The sequence below is a fragment of the Anser brachyrhynchus genome, assembly GCF_964034855.1.
Source record: "Anser brachyrhynchus genome assembly, chromosome: 5".
Lineage (NCBI taxonomy): Eukaryota > Metazoa > Chordata > Aves > Anseriformes > Anatidae > Anser > Anser brachyrhynchus.
Window position 1 is genome coordinate 48,827,937 of NC_137699.1, and position 12,161 is coordinate 48,840,097.

General features: G+C 40.4%; 1 long non-coding RNA gene across 2 annotated transcripts in view; it reads left to right on the plus strand.

Annotated features, from left to right (window-relative positions):
* Window positions 1-253: 253 nt before the first annotated feature.
* The window catches only part of LOC308196769, a 79,771-nt gene continuing 67,863 nt past the window's right edge, over window positions 254-12,161 (plus strand). For both annotated transcript variants that reach the window (XR_013952385.1, XR_013952386.1), the window contains exons 1-3: window positions 254-5,493; window positions 6,496-6,557; window positions 8,880-8,998. This is a non-coding gene — a long non-coding RNA (uncharacterized lncRNA). The remainder of the gene's footprint in view (window positions 5,494-6,495; window positions 6,558-8,879; window positions 8,999-12,161) is intronic.

Consider the following 12,161-nt stretch of genomic DNA (forward strand, 5'->3'; position numbering starts at 1 on the left):
AACTGTGTGCCTAACTGCACTCCAGAGTTGTTCATCAGTCTGAGGAGCAGCCAGCAGCTATTACCAGACAGTACACTGCCTTTAAATAATTTGATTCTTTTGTTCTCTCACAAAAATAATTGAAAGACGATGGAAGAAATCAGGAAATAGTCACTATTCATTGAAGAAACTGTGGTTTGGCTGCCATTAAGAAATGGTTGAAAATTAACTATATTAAATAAACTTTTGTCTAATGCCAAGGAATTGGGGTCAAGCATTTCAGTGTTCTACCAGTTTTAAAAATACATGCAAGAAATCCTTATATTACAGAAAAATCTATCTATCTATATAGATTTGACATTTATGCCACAGGATACCTTGATGAAACAGTTGTCAGCAGCCCTTGATCTTTTGTATCAAATCAAAAGGTGTGTAAACTCCTTGCAATGAAAGAATTCCTCTGACTCTGTGTTTCTTGAACTCCAATATTTGGCAAGGATGTGGAGTGAACTTAAACATATGAAGAAAAACAGTCCTCCCGAACAGGAGCACTGCAGCAGAAATACAGCTGTGAAGTATCAGAGCCAGGGCATGATTAGGATTCAGTGAAGCCAGAATCAACTGATTTGTGAGACTAAACCTTTTCTGATGGAAAGCCAAAGATGAAAATTTTAAAACTTAGGTTTCTGAAAAAGACTAAATAATCAGTTCTTAGTTGTATGCCCTGTTTGAGAAAGAAGTTGTACATTAATTTGTTTGCCAAAGGATAGTGTTTATAAGAAATCTATTTTCAGAAACATCTAAAGCATCTTTAATCAGAAAATCACTTTGTAATTCCTGACCCTTCTGCTATATTTAGACATCTAAGAGGATGACTTTTTCAAATGTACTAGGCAAAGCCATGCATAAATTTGATGGGAATTCATTGTTGGTACCTTTCATGATTCTCTCTCCCCCTTTCAAGTTCAGGATAAAATATAATGCTATGAACTGAGTGCTGTCCATTTTAACCAGAAGACAATTGTAGTGATTTTGATGCCCTTTGTGCTATTACAAACCACACTTTGGTATCCTTTTCTGAAGAATATACATAATAGTTGGGAACAATATAGCTTACGTTCTGAGGGGAGGGTTACAATCCACCAGTGAAGTTCAGCACAAGAGTGCCATTACTCCAGTCCCTTCATCAAACTCTGGCAAGTTTTGCTTTTGTTATTATAGGACACATTAGGCAAGCCAACAGCCTTGGATATCAGCTGGATTTCCTAAGGAAAATAAAGTTGAGGTGGGTAGGTGTCTGTCTTTTGACTCACCTTATCTGGCTTTTTAATCCATGTCCAATCCATGCAGCCTGTGTGCCATGGTTGACATGGAATTTAAATATGAATTCCCAATGTGATTTTTCACGTATATGGAGGGGAGAGACACTGTTAAAAGTCTCCACTGAGAAGGATTGCACTGTGAAGCCCCCAATTTTATACAGCAGAGAATTCACACAGGAAAAAGCAAACATGAATTTCCTGCAATTAGAGCCAACTTTGCTCAGAGCTTGTGCCTATTAGACATGAGATACACCAACTACAAGGAACAAATCCCTAGGAATTTGTGCTTTCTTTAGTTTCTGTGTTATAGAACTAGTCTATTAGTTTTGAGCAGTAAAACACAGATTACAGTTGTGTTTTCGTTCTCTAACAAAGGAGTTGTTCCAGCTGATGTTTGCACAGTTGTATTTGAGGAGAAAGTAGCTGCTAGCATAACTGGAGCAGAACGTGGGCAAAAGCCCCATGGGAGGTGAGAGCCCAGGCTGTAGGGGGTCAGGACCATGCTGAAGGACCTTGCCAAGGAGGGATGGTAAAGTGTGGAGAAAGAGAGGCAAGAAAATGAGTTAATGACCTTAATGAAATAAGGAATAAATACAGATGCTTAGGAAGAGAAACAAACAAACAAACAAGAAAAAAATAAAGAAAAAAATAAAGAAAAGAAAAACCAACACTGAAAAGAGAGAGAGAGAATGAAGTCTGGTTTCCTTTAGATCTATGTTGTACATCTGAATTCCCTGGTACCAGGTTGTCCAGTGAAACCTCTTACCGTTGTCTTTCCTGGGTGGGTTCCCTCTGGAGGGAACAAGCGCTGAGCTTTAGCTTCAGCTTCAGTGTGCCCCAGTGGGTGTTAACAATTTCTAAGAAGTGATTGACAGGCACAGGCAGCTGATTTGCTTTCATCAGGTAATTTATATTTGGTCACTGGATAGCTTGGACATTTTCTGTAGACACACCTCTCATTATGAAGGCTTTCTCTGCAGTGGTGTCTAAGGTAGCTGTGAGAATGCTTTTTCTTAATTCACCACCCATTTTGCACACTAGTACCAGACCATCCACACCCAGACATGTTCACACAAGGAAGAAAAATTTGAATTAAAAAAAAAGGTGTTTATACTTGGTCACAGTCAGTTTCAGTCTTACGCTGTTACAGTGATCATCAGCCTCCCAAGGACACAGAAATGGGTTGATATAATAGAGAGTGGATAAGCTTTTATTCATTATTTACCCAGGTTTTAGATTTGTGCACATGCCTCACAGCAAATATGAGGTTTTAAGTTTCCGTTACTGTGGTCAGATTCTACTTAGAAGTAAGAGGAGGAAGCAAAAAATAACTCAAGTGAACCTACATACTGTTTAAAATGCGTTAGTCTTAGCTGCCAGAGTTGCAGCGAGGAAACCAATTATTTCAGAGAAAGTCCAGTCTTGCTAAGCCTCCGGGCACAGCAGACTCAAAAGCTTGGCAACGCTTTTTTTTTTTTTTTTTTTTGGTTGCATTTGGTTTGGTTGTTTTTCTTTCAGGTACACCCACTCCCCATTTCATAAAGTAACTCCAGGTGGGTGAGGGGGTGAAGGCAGCGCAGGTAGGAGGCAGCAGGCCAGCCTCCTGGGGCCTCCTCCATCCCTGCAGGGTGTCCCTGCAGGCCTGTCACCTTCCTGGGCAGCTGCTGTGCTTTCCTCTGGCCTACACCAGAGAACGCGTGGGGCAGCCATGCGCACCAGGGCTTGCAGACCTACAGGGGAGGTCATGGCGGTGGCTGGCACGAGGCTGAGGGGTGATGGCTGCCCCGGGTGCCACACGGCAGGGCCTGCTCCTGGCCACGGCACAGCTGCAGCCTGGCAGCCTCTTGCAGAGGCTCAGCACTGCTGCCTCGTAGGAAATGCTGCTTCCCACCCGGTGTTGCCATGGCAATGAAGAAACAGGCCCCGTTTTGGGCTCTTTTCTTGGCAGCAGTGTCTGAAGGGAGTGGCCAGTGCGTGGGTGCATAAATCAGCCTTGCTCCACACACTCACACTATAATCCTGTACGTACATGTATATAATTACTCGTTTTGCTAGAAGGCCCTTACAGAACCTGATTGAGGAAAAAACCTAAACAATTGACATGAACCAAAGGCACAGGAAGGCAACTGAGGTAGGGGAAATCCAGGTTTAAAAAAAAAAAAAAAGTCTGATGTTCACTGTTACATCCAATGCAGTGTGTGGCTCCTTCCTGGGCCGCTGACTGTGCAAGGAGCACAGAAGCCAGGTGCCAGCAGAGCAGTGCTGGTGTGGAGGCAGCCCCGTAGCTGAAGGGGTCCCATGGAGCTCCCAGTACTCCCGGAAGCTTCTTAGCTGTGTGCAGGAAAGTGCCTTCTGAGGCGGGGGGAAGGGTTGAGGCAAAATGGAGGACATGCTGGTGTGCCAGTGATCCCTCGATCCCTGCAGCTTGCCTTGCAACATTCACATGCCTAGGGAGCTTACAGTTTTCAAAAGGAGATGCATCTCACCACACTGAGGAAAAAGCAGCAAGAGTGATCTGCTCCAATACCTTGGCTACATACAAGTGTATGTAAACCTGTCACATACACGAGTGACCTTGCAATAACAAAGCAAGTTGTGCTTCAATGGGGAGGCAACTGGAATAACATCTGATCTGCAATGCAGAGACATTTTCTCTTTCCTAATGCTGTGCTGAGGTTTGGCATTGCTTTACACGGGATTACTCCAAGGACTTTTCTGATTGAGAATATAGTGAGCCACACATTACAAGATGGATTATTTTGCCTTTCTTCAGGTGATAAATTGGAAAGGTGATTAATTTTTCATTTATTCCAGCATAAATCAAGAGCATCCTGTTGAAGCTGTCAGATTTTTACTGATATAAAACTCTCCAGACTTTTTGGCCCCCAAATCAGTACCAACACTTGCAGTTTCTGTTGGATAACATTCACCTCATCTGAGACATTTGACTGAAGTTTTCATGTTTTCATTGTTTAATGTGTCTCAGTAGACCACTTGCAAGTCACGTGACATAGGATTAGGAACTACTTGTAGATTTGAGAGCCACTAAAATAAAGCCATAAAATAGGAAAGAAGGTTGTCAGCTCCTATGGTAACAGTAATCAATACCACGTAAACTTGATTAATTTAAGCTTAGAAAAATAGCGATGGTATATATTGCAAAATGAAAGCTATCCTTTTTCTGATGCTTGTCTTCTTTATAAATGCAATTTTCTTACAGCCTACCTGTGAAATACCTTCTCAGAGATGTAGGCTTCTATTAGGTAAAACTCTGCAGCTGTTCTAGATTCTAGAGGAAGAAAGAAGATAGACAAAATGGAATTGTTCAAACTGGAATTTGGCTGGAATTGTGGCTAAATCAGGTGGCAGAATAAGAGAGAAAATTAGCAAACTAAAACAAAAAGGAATTTTAAGGAAAATGAAATTTTTTGGACTAACTCAATGTATTATGCTTCTCAGATGTTGCTGACGTCTCCAAACTGCAGGAGGAGTTTCCATTCTGTTCATGGAATTCCCTTTATAGCAAAGTGAATTTGGGGCAGTGGGACCCTACTGTTCTCGCCTTAAATTTGAACATCCTTGGTCTCACTGTAGCATGGATGCATTCTTAGTGTTATAATTAAAGTCAGAGTCATTTCTGTGGGAGTGTGTGAAATAACATGCAGATATGTCAGTTCATATTTAGACTACTACTAAAATTCATTTTGTATGCCCTTGTGATCATTTGCACTAGTCATTGGTTATTTCTTCCACCTATCTGAGCAGTATTTGTCGCTTCACTGGCTGATCTGTTTCCTATGTAGGATCAGGTGAGGATTTGCCTTTTATAGCAGAATTGCCAAGGTAAAGGACAGTGTGTCCTTTTTCATCTTCTCCCCTTATGTCCTCACACTGTTACTTTCAAGCCTGAAACATAGTGCTGCCTGTTTAGCATAGATCACCCAGAATGCATGCGTTCTTTGACAGGTATTTCTGTGATTCCAGGTTTACCATGGTAGCAATGGACACCACAGATGTGTGTGTTGAGTGAGCCCTTACTTGCCTGGATGACACAGTGAGGAAGACCTCAGGGCTCTCTACAGTAGAAGTAGAGATAAGCACTGAGCAAGAGTCTGGGCAGGACTGAATGGGGACCTGAGGGATCTGCCAAGCTGGAAGCTGATACCTGCTAAATCGCCGGACTGCCAGATAGGTAAGGGCATGAGGGGTCTGGACAAAGAATTCAGAAGACAGATCCAGCCCAAAGTACAGCCACATAAAACAAGCATAACTCCAGTGAATTTGGAGGCAATAATTACTTGCCTCTGAATAATGGCTTTTAAATTTTTTAGATACTGACTGTTATTTACCTGGGGCAAAATACGATTCTCTATCATTGTGCTGAGCTCCCATTGCAGATCTCAGGGCCAAGTTTAGCTTTATACTTTTCTCTCTTTTTCTCTGGAGTTTGCTCTCACCTTATCTACAGAATAATCTAAATTTACTGGAGCTTTATCACCTGCTTCAGAAAGAAACACCTCCTTTTTCTCATTGAATCTGTAAGTTAAGTAGCAGTGAACTCCAAACAGCCAGGCCAAGCTGAATACACTTGAGGCTCATATAGTCAATATGTTGATGTATCTAATAATTAAAAAATACAGTAATGTCGGTTACTGTTCCCTGCAGAGTTTTAATTTTAGTTTAATGCTGTGGAACATATAAACTAAACTCCTTCATAGACTCACTTTGCTTCTTCTGGGTTTCCAGTTTTGCTTTGATACATTTTTTTTATTTTTTTTTTAATTGTAAAATATTTACCATGGGGAGGGTGGAAACATTTTAATCATTCAGATTTTTATTAAGAGTCTTTAAGTTGAAAACCAAATGCACATTTAGTTGCTTGGAATTCTGTTTGTTACCACCCAGACTGTAGCACTGTAAGTGCAGCTCACTATGTCCCAAAGAGCCTTTTTGTCTAGGCAAACAGACCTGGGCTTGGACCTGCAAAGGTAGAGGGATGGGAAAGGACCATGGCATACAAGGCAGGAGGGGCATGGGCTGTATCAAATACCTCAGGATGCCTCCAGCTTCCCTCTAGATGCACAGTAATCAAATCTCGTTTAGTGACTTTGTAATGTTTGATGTTTTGTCAACTTGAACAGTGACTGTATGTTAACAAGGAAGTGGAACTGAGCAGTCTAGTTTTGTTTTTTAGACATAACAGAAAAACACCATAAAGTAAGCAAGGAACCAGTATATACAGCCACACTTGTTAAGGTAATTATAAAACATACCCAAAACTGTGCCCTGTGGAATCTATGATCTAAAAGCATTCAAAGTGAATTGTGTGTTTAAATCTGGTGATCTTGATCTGGGCTATTTAAGGGACAATAAGTTATACAATACCCCTGTGTGGAGAAGGAAAAAAAAAAAGTGTATTCCATTTTAATAGCCTGATACCTTGTGTATTGAGGGGCAAAAATATTTTGGTAATTTTATATTCACAATATCCTATTAAACTAAATGGGAGCCTCACTCACTATTTTTCTTGTTGATGTTCAAATTGTTTTATCTTCTCTCTGCAACTGGAACACCTCCCTCCCACATGTGCACACCTCAGTCACTTCTCTGATTCAGTACCTGAACAGTCTAGTTTGTCAGGGTGAGCCAATTCTGGCATATTCATCACCATTTGAACCGTCACTGAAAGCTGACTAATATTTTGTGATGCTTTTTAATAATGGCAATGAGATTTCTATGACAGGTTGTCATTTCTGTTTTCTCACAAGTAATTAGTCTCCCATCCCCTTAAACACAACATATAATATTTGTTGTTGTTGTGTTTTTTTTTTTAATATTCAAATTGGTATGTTGTTTGAGCCACAAGTAGAAGCAAAAAGGGCAGTTATCTTGAAAGCATATATTTCAAAACAGTTAACTGTTCCAAAGAGACCATCACATTGCTGTGTGTAATACAGCATATCAGAGAGACAGGGCCTTGAACAGGACGCAAGTGTCATTTAAAAGCTACCACGTAACAAGATAAAACCCTATTAAATGACCTTTCAATTATAAGGCAGCATGGTGGTCTCCTTGGATTACACATGGATTCTCCACAGTTGTGCTCTCCAATCCTATAAAAAGTCAGTCAATGTTTTTTACTTTGACTGGAGTTTTTACTGTGTTTTCAGAGTGTGCTTAACTTCACAGAACACAAAACTTTAGGCATTAGTTCTGAACCTGAAGGAAGTGAGCTAGCTGTCAGTGGCCTAAATGAGAAGAGCTAATTATAAAAGAATCCTCATCAAAGCAAGGGTTCCCTAATCAGTTTCAGAAGAAAAAATTCATCTGAACTGAGAATATTAATGCTTGCCTCTGCTCACAGTCATGGAGGTTAGCTTTACTCCCACTCACAGAGTATCTCTATGGCAAAGTAAGTGGGTAGTCATAAGCAGCAGTTAGAGATGCAAAGTATTTACTGGAGATTTGGCTGTAATTTTTGGGAATATTTGCCTTGTCTCTCCCAAGTGTTCCTCTTCATTGCCCTTCACATTTCCCATGCTCTTCTCTTTGAAAAACTCTCCTGGATAAAAATTGTCTCTTGACACTCGCATTTTCCAGGGCAGTGCAGGATCTCTCAACCTCCTTCCCGCTTCCACACTGACAGCAGCTGCCTCTGGTGTGCAGACACATATGGTAACTGTAACTCCCATTTTTAGTGTCATTATTAAGTGTAAACTTAGAAGAAACTACAGATGCAAGGAAGGAAGAGAGAGTGTGGAATTCTCTGCTGAAAGCACAGGCAATGCTGTTGAAACAGGAGATTATTCATGTTTGAGCAGCATCCAGTAGGCTGCTGACTTGGCCTCCTTGCAGAAAGAAATATTGAACCTTTTCTGAGTATTAATTATTCACCACTGCAGAGTGATTTAAAACACATGAGAATTCTCTTAGCAGCAGTCCCTAATAAATATGTATTCTGTGAAATCCTGAGGCAGTTATATTGATGGCAATATTTGTAGAGATTTCAGTGGGTTTAGAGTCTAGTCTGGACTAAATGTAGTTGAGATAACATGGGCATCAGTATCTCCAGTAAGTACATTATCATACTCGGGATTTGTCATAAGTGTGTCTTACGTCCTCTACCTAAATACTCAGAAGGCTCACATCTTTACTGCATGCAAATGTGAACTAAATCTTACATAAAATCAGCTTAGTGGAGTTATTCCTGATTTACAATGGCATCAGTTGAATCGGAACCGAATCTTTAAAAATATCTCTGTAGAGTTCTTTGACCATTGTTCAGAGTATTGTAAGAGAACCACAAACAAAGGCATTTCTTACTGAAAGTTGAACAGATGTACTGACCTGTTGCAATGTAAACACAAACACCTTACAGCTGGTACACATTTCCTCAGACTGATCTTCAGTCTTGGGTACAGAACAGGTGAGATGAACAACATGAATGGAATGTTTTATTTAATCTTTTGACTTGCTGCATCATAGAGAATTACTAGATAGTGTGTTGAGTGACAGTTCTCTTAGAGGGATAGTCTTGAGAACATTTTAACACTGATAAAATGGTGACTAACATTTCAGAGCTGTTACAACACTACACCTGCAGAAAGGCCACTCCTTGGGAATCAGTCCAACAGAGGGAGAGTAAGCTACAAGAGCACAGAAGGAAAAAGACCTAAAGAATGAAGAGAAAAGATCTGGTGAGTAATCCTAAATATCTGTAGAAGTAGAGTAGTCACTTCTCCCTGTTGTCAAAGCTAGTCAGTATTTGCAAGAGTTAGTTATCCCTCTTGGTTCTCTGACACTGTTCAGTGACTGCCCTGGCATCCCCAAAGCTTCCCCTGCATTTCATGCAAGATCAAAGTGAATCTGTGTAAGAAATTAAACTGGGGTTTTGCAAGATTAGTCTAATTCTCCTCCTGTTGAAACAAACCTCTCCCTCCCCAATCCCTCACACCTCAGAGAGCCAGCCTACTTCTAATTCATCAGCTGTCCTGTTCATGGCTGTCTGAATTGTCAGTTCTTCATTCTGCATCCCTTGTTGCCACTTAAGCAGCGAAGGAATATAAATCTCACTAAGGGAAAAGGTGGGGGTATGAGAACAGTACTGGAAGAAAGAAGTTCAGGGTGTAAGTTCCTAGCAGTCATGCACTTGAGTTTGTCCTGAATGACTGTCCCGTATAGTGTTTGTAGGGCCTGGCACTGTTGGAGCCTGCTGTCTTTGGGATGTGGTATTTAAAATCTCTCTCTCTCTCTGACTTTCTGGCTTTGCATGTTCACAGCTGCAAAATCAATAGGCTTGGTGTCCTGGTCAATTTGAAGAGTGGTTATCTGGTTTTATTTTGTTTATCTGACTACCCTCCTTACCAATTTTAACTGGAAGAAAGCTTCTTTTCTTTCTCTTCTTGGATTTCTTACCCTAAAGTGTGATAGTAATCCTCAGTGCATATCACTGTAGATAGGGATGTTCCAGAAAAGGTAGATTTCAAATCTTATATATATCCATTACTGTGCAATTCATCTATCATTTGTCAGTGGATAGGGGAGTTCCCTTCAACCTGTTTGAGCTTTACCATTAAACTGGAAAGTAAAATCTGCCAAAGAGTTTAGTTCTCAAGGTTTTTTCTGCTTTCTTTTTTGTTGTTGATGATTATGTTTTCTTAGTTCTTGTGTTGATATTGTGTATGAGAAAGACAAGGAAATTTCTAAGCCCACAACTTCTGAACTACTGATAGAAAACAACAATAACAACAATAACAAAAAGCCATCCTGAATACAATATAACAGTGGCCTAAAAACTGCTAAATAAATTCATATCAGTGTCTTTCTCAATGGAACAGAGAAAGTGCTTTCAACAACGGTTAAAGCTATTGAAACTGATCCTGTAGCAGTGAGGCCTTAAGCTATGGACAATGTCACCGTCAGTCATTTCTGCTATGAAAACATCAGTCATTTGACAAACAGAGACACATTAGCATGCTTCAGCTGATGAGTTGTCAGTGCACTACTTTCAGACAGTGTCCTTATGTTTTGCTTCCCGAGCTTTCAGTTGGATTTGACTGCATAGCCCTACTATTTATGAAGTTTTCAAAATCACTGGAAATAGACTGTCCCTATTTGACATCATATTCTTTGAAGTTGCCTAATGCATAGAAGTATGTATTTCTCCAGTTAGTTGAAATAAGTTCTGTTATCCTGAAATATCTACTGATTGGGCTAATGGCTGGGAAACAGTAACATTTAACTTTTCTGAAAGGTAGCAAATGATAGAGAGGGGACTGGGGCCTTTATCAGCCGCATAGGACCTAATAGGAAAGATATCTGTGAGTTTTCCATTTTCCTTTCTGTGGCATGCTTTGGCTCTGCCCTGCCACCTCCAGTCTTAAGCAGTAACTCAAGTATCACGGCACAGTTGGACCCCAACATTGTTAACAAACCTACCACACCGTGCTGCTAGGTTAGTCCTTTGGAGGCTGTTGTTTCACCATCACACAAACTCTGACACCACACTGCAAGGTGAATAGTACTCAGGTGAGGGTCATAAATTAACAGGGTTGCTACAGGTGCACAATAATGAACTTGTTTCCCTTTATTAGTCTTTGCAGCTGAGTGCTAACAGACCTGCCTCTTGGCTGCTGTAGTTTCTTTTGGGGGTGTTGCAGTATTAAGTATCAAAAATACGTTCCTGGCAATGTTTCAAGTAATAAACGACTTTATGAGGTCAGTGAAGCACTGTTCTTTGCAAACAGTTATTTGACAACGTGGACAAGGGCAGTGCGTGCTGTCCTTCCTTACCTGTGACCCAAGTATGGATACTGAAAGGAAGTATTTAGAAAAAATCTGATAGTAAGCAGAATTGACTAAGATTGATTATCAGTAAATAAAACATGGAATTAGAAAAATATCTTCTGTAAAAGTTTTTGGAGCTCCAAAGACCACCCCCCCCCAAAAAAAAAAAAATCAGATCATGATTGATGTAGACAGCAGAGCAAACTATACAAATATAGGTTTGGGTGGAGTTCTATAACTCATAATATTCCACTAACCAGAAAGTGCAAATTATAAATGCTTGAGAACAGACTCTATATATAGCTATTCAAAATGACAGCTGAATAGTTACCTGGGAGTCCAGGCTGGAAGAAGGTATGCAGTACAATATATTAGATTAATCTGATTATAGTCTGCAAATAAACAAATGGACCAATGAGGCTATGAAGGATGAAACCTATTCATGTTTAGATGAGGATAATGCAGCAATACAGTGCTGAGTGACATGGTAACTCTGACCCCCGCTTCATAAAAACTTGTTGATGATAGCACCAGAGTAGATGAAACCAATTAACAAAGTGGTGAGTCAGATGGTGTTTACGGAGGTTATGACTGGGTCATCTCATCTTGATCATGATAATGAAATACCAGGTATGTTTTCAGTAACGTCTTCTATTACAAGAATAATAACATATCTTTAAATGCATTACTTCCGCAGAGTGGGAAATTACATTGACTGTCTCTGGAAGGAGAAATGACTTGGTGTGCCAAGTTCAGCGCAGTAGGGCACTACCCGTAAGATAAGCAAGCTGAAAAACTGTATGCATGTACATAAGGAGTATATTACCTTACAGCATACCAGCGAAGCATGCTGTTGGATTTAGCTGTTACTCACAAGTCTAATTCCCTTTCAGTCCTATAAAAGACTTAGTGACACAGGGCTGCATTTTCAATGTGTACCAACTGGGATTCCATGAGGATGATAAAAGGTACGCACCTCAGAGAAACTGATGATCAATAGATACTAAACATACCACACGGGATTCTCATAGGAACCGTACCACTTAACCCCAGCTATTCCCTAGCTAGTCTTTT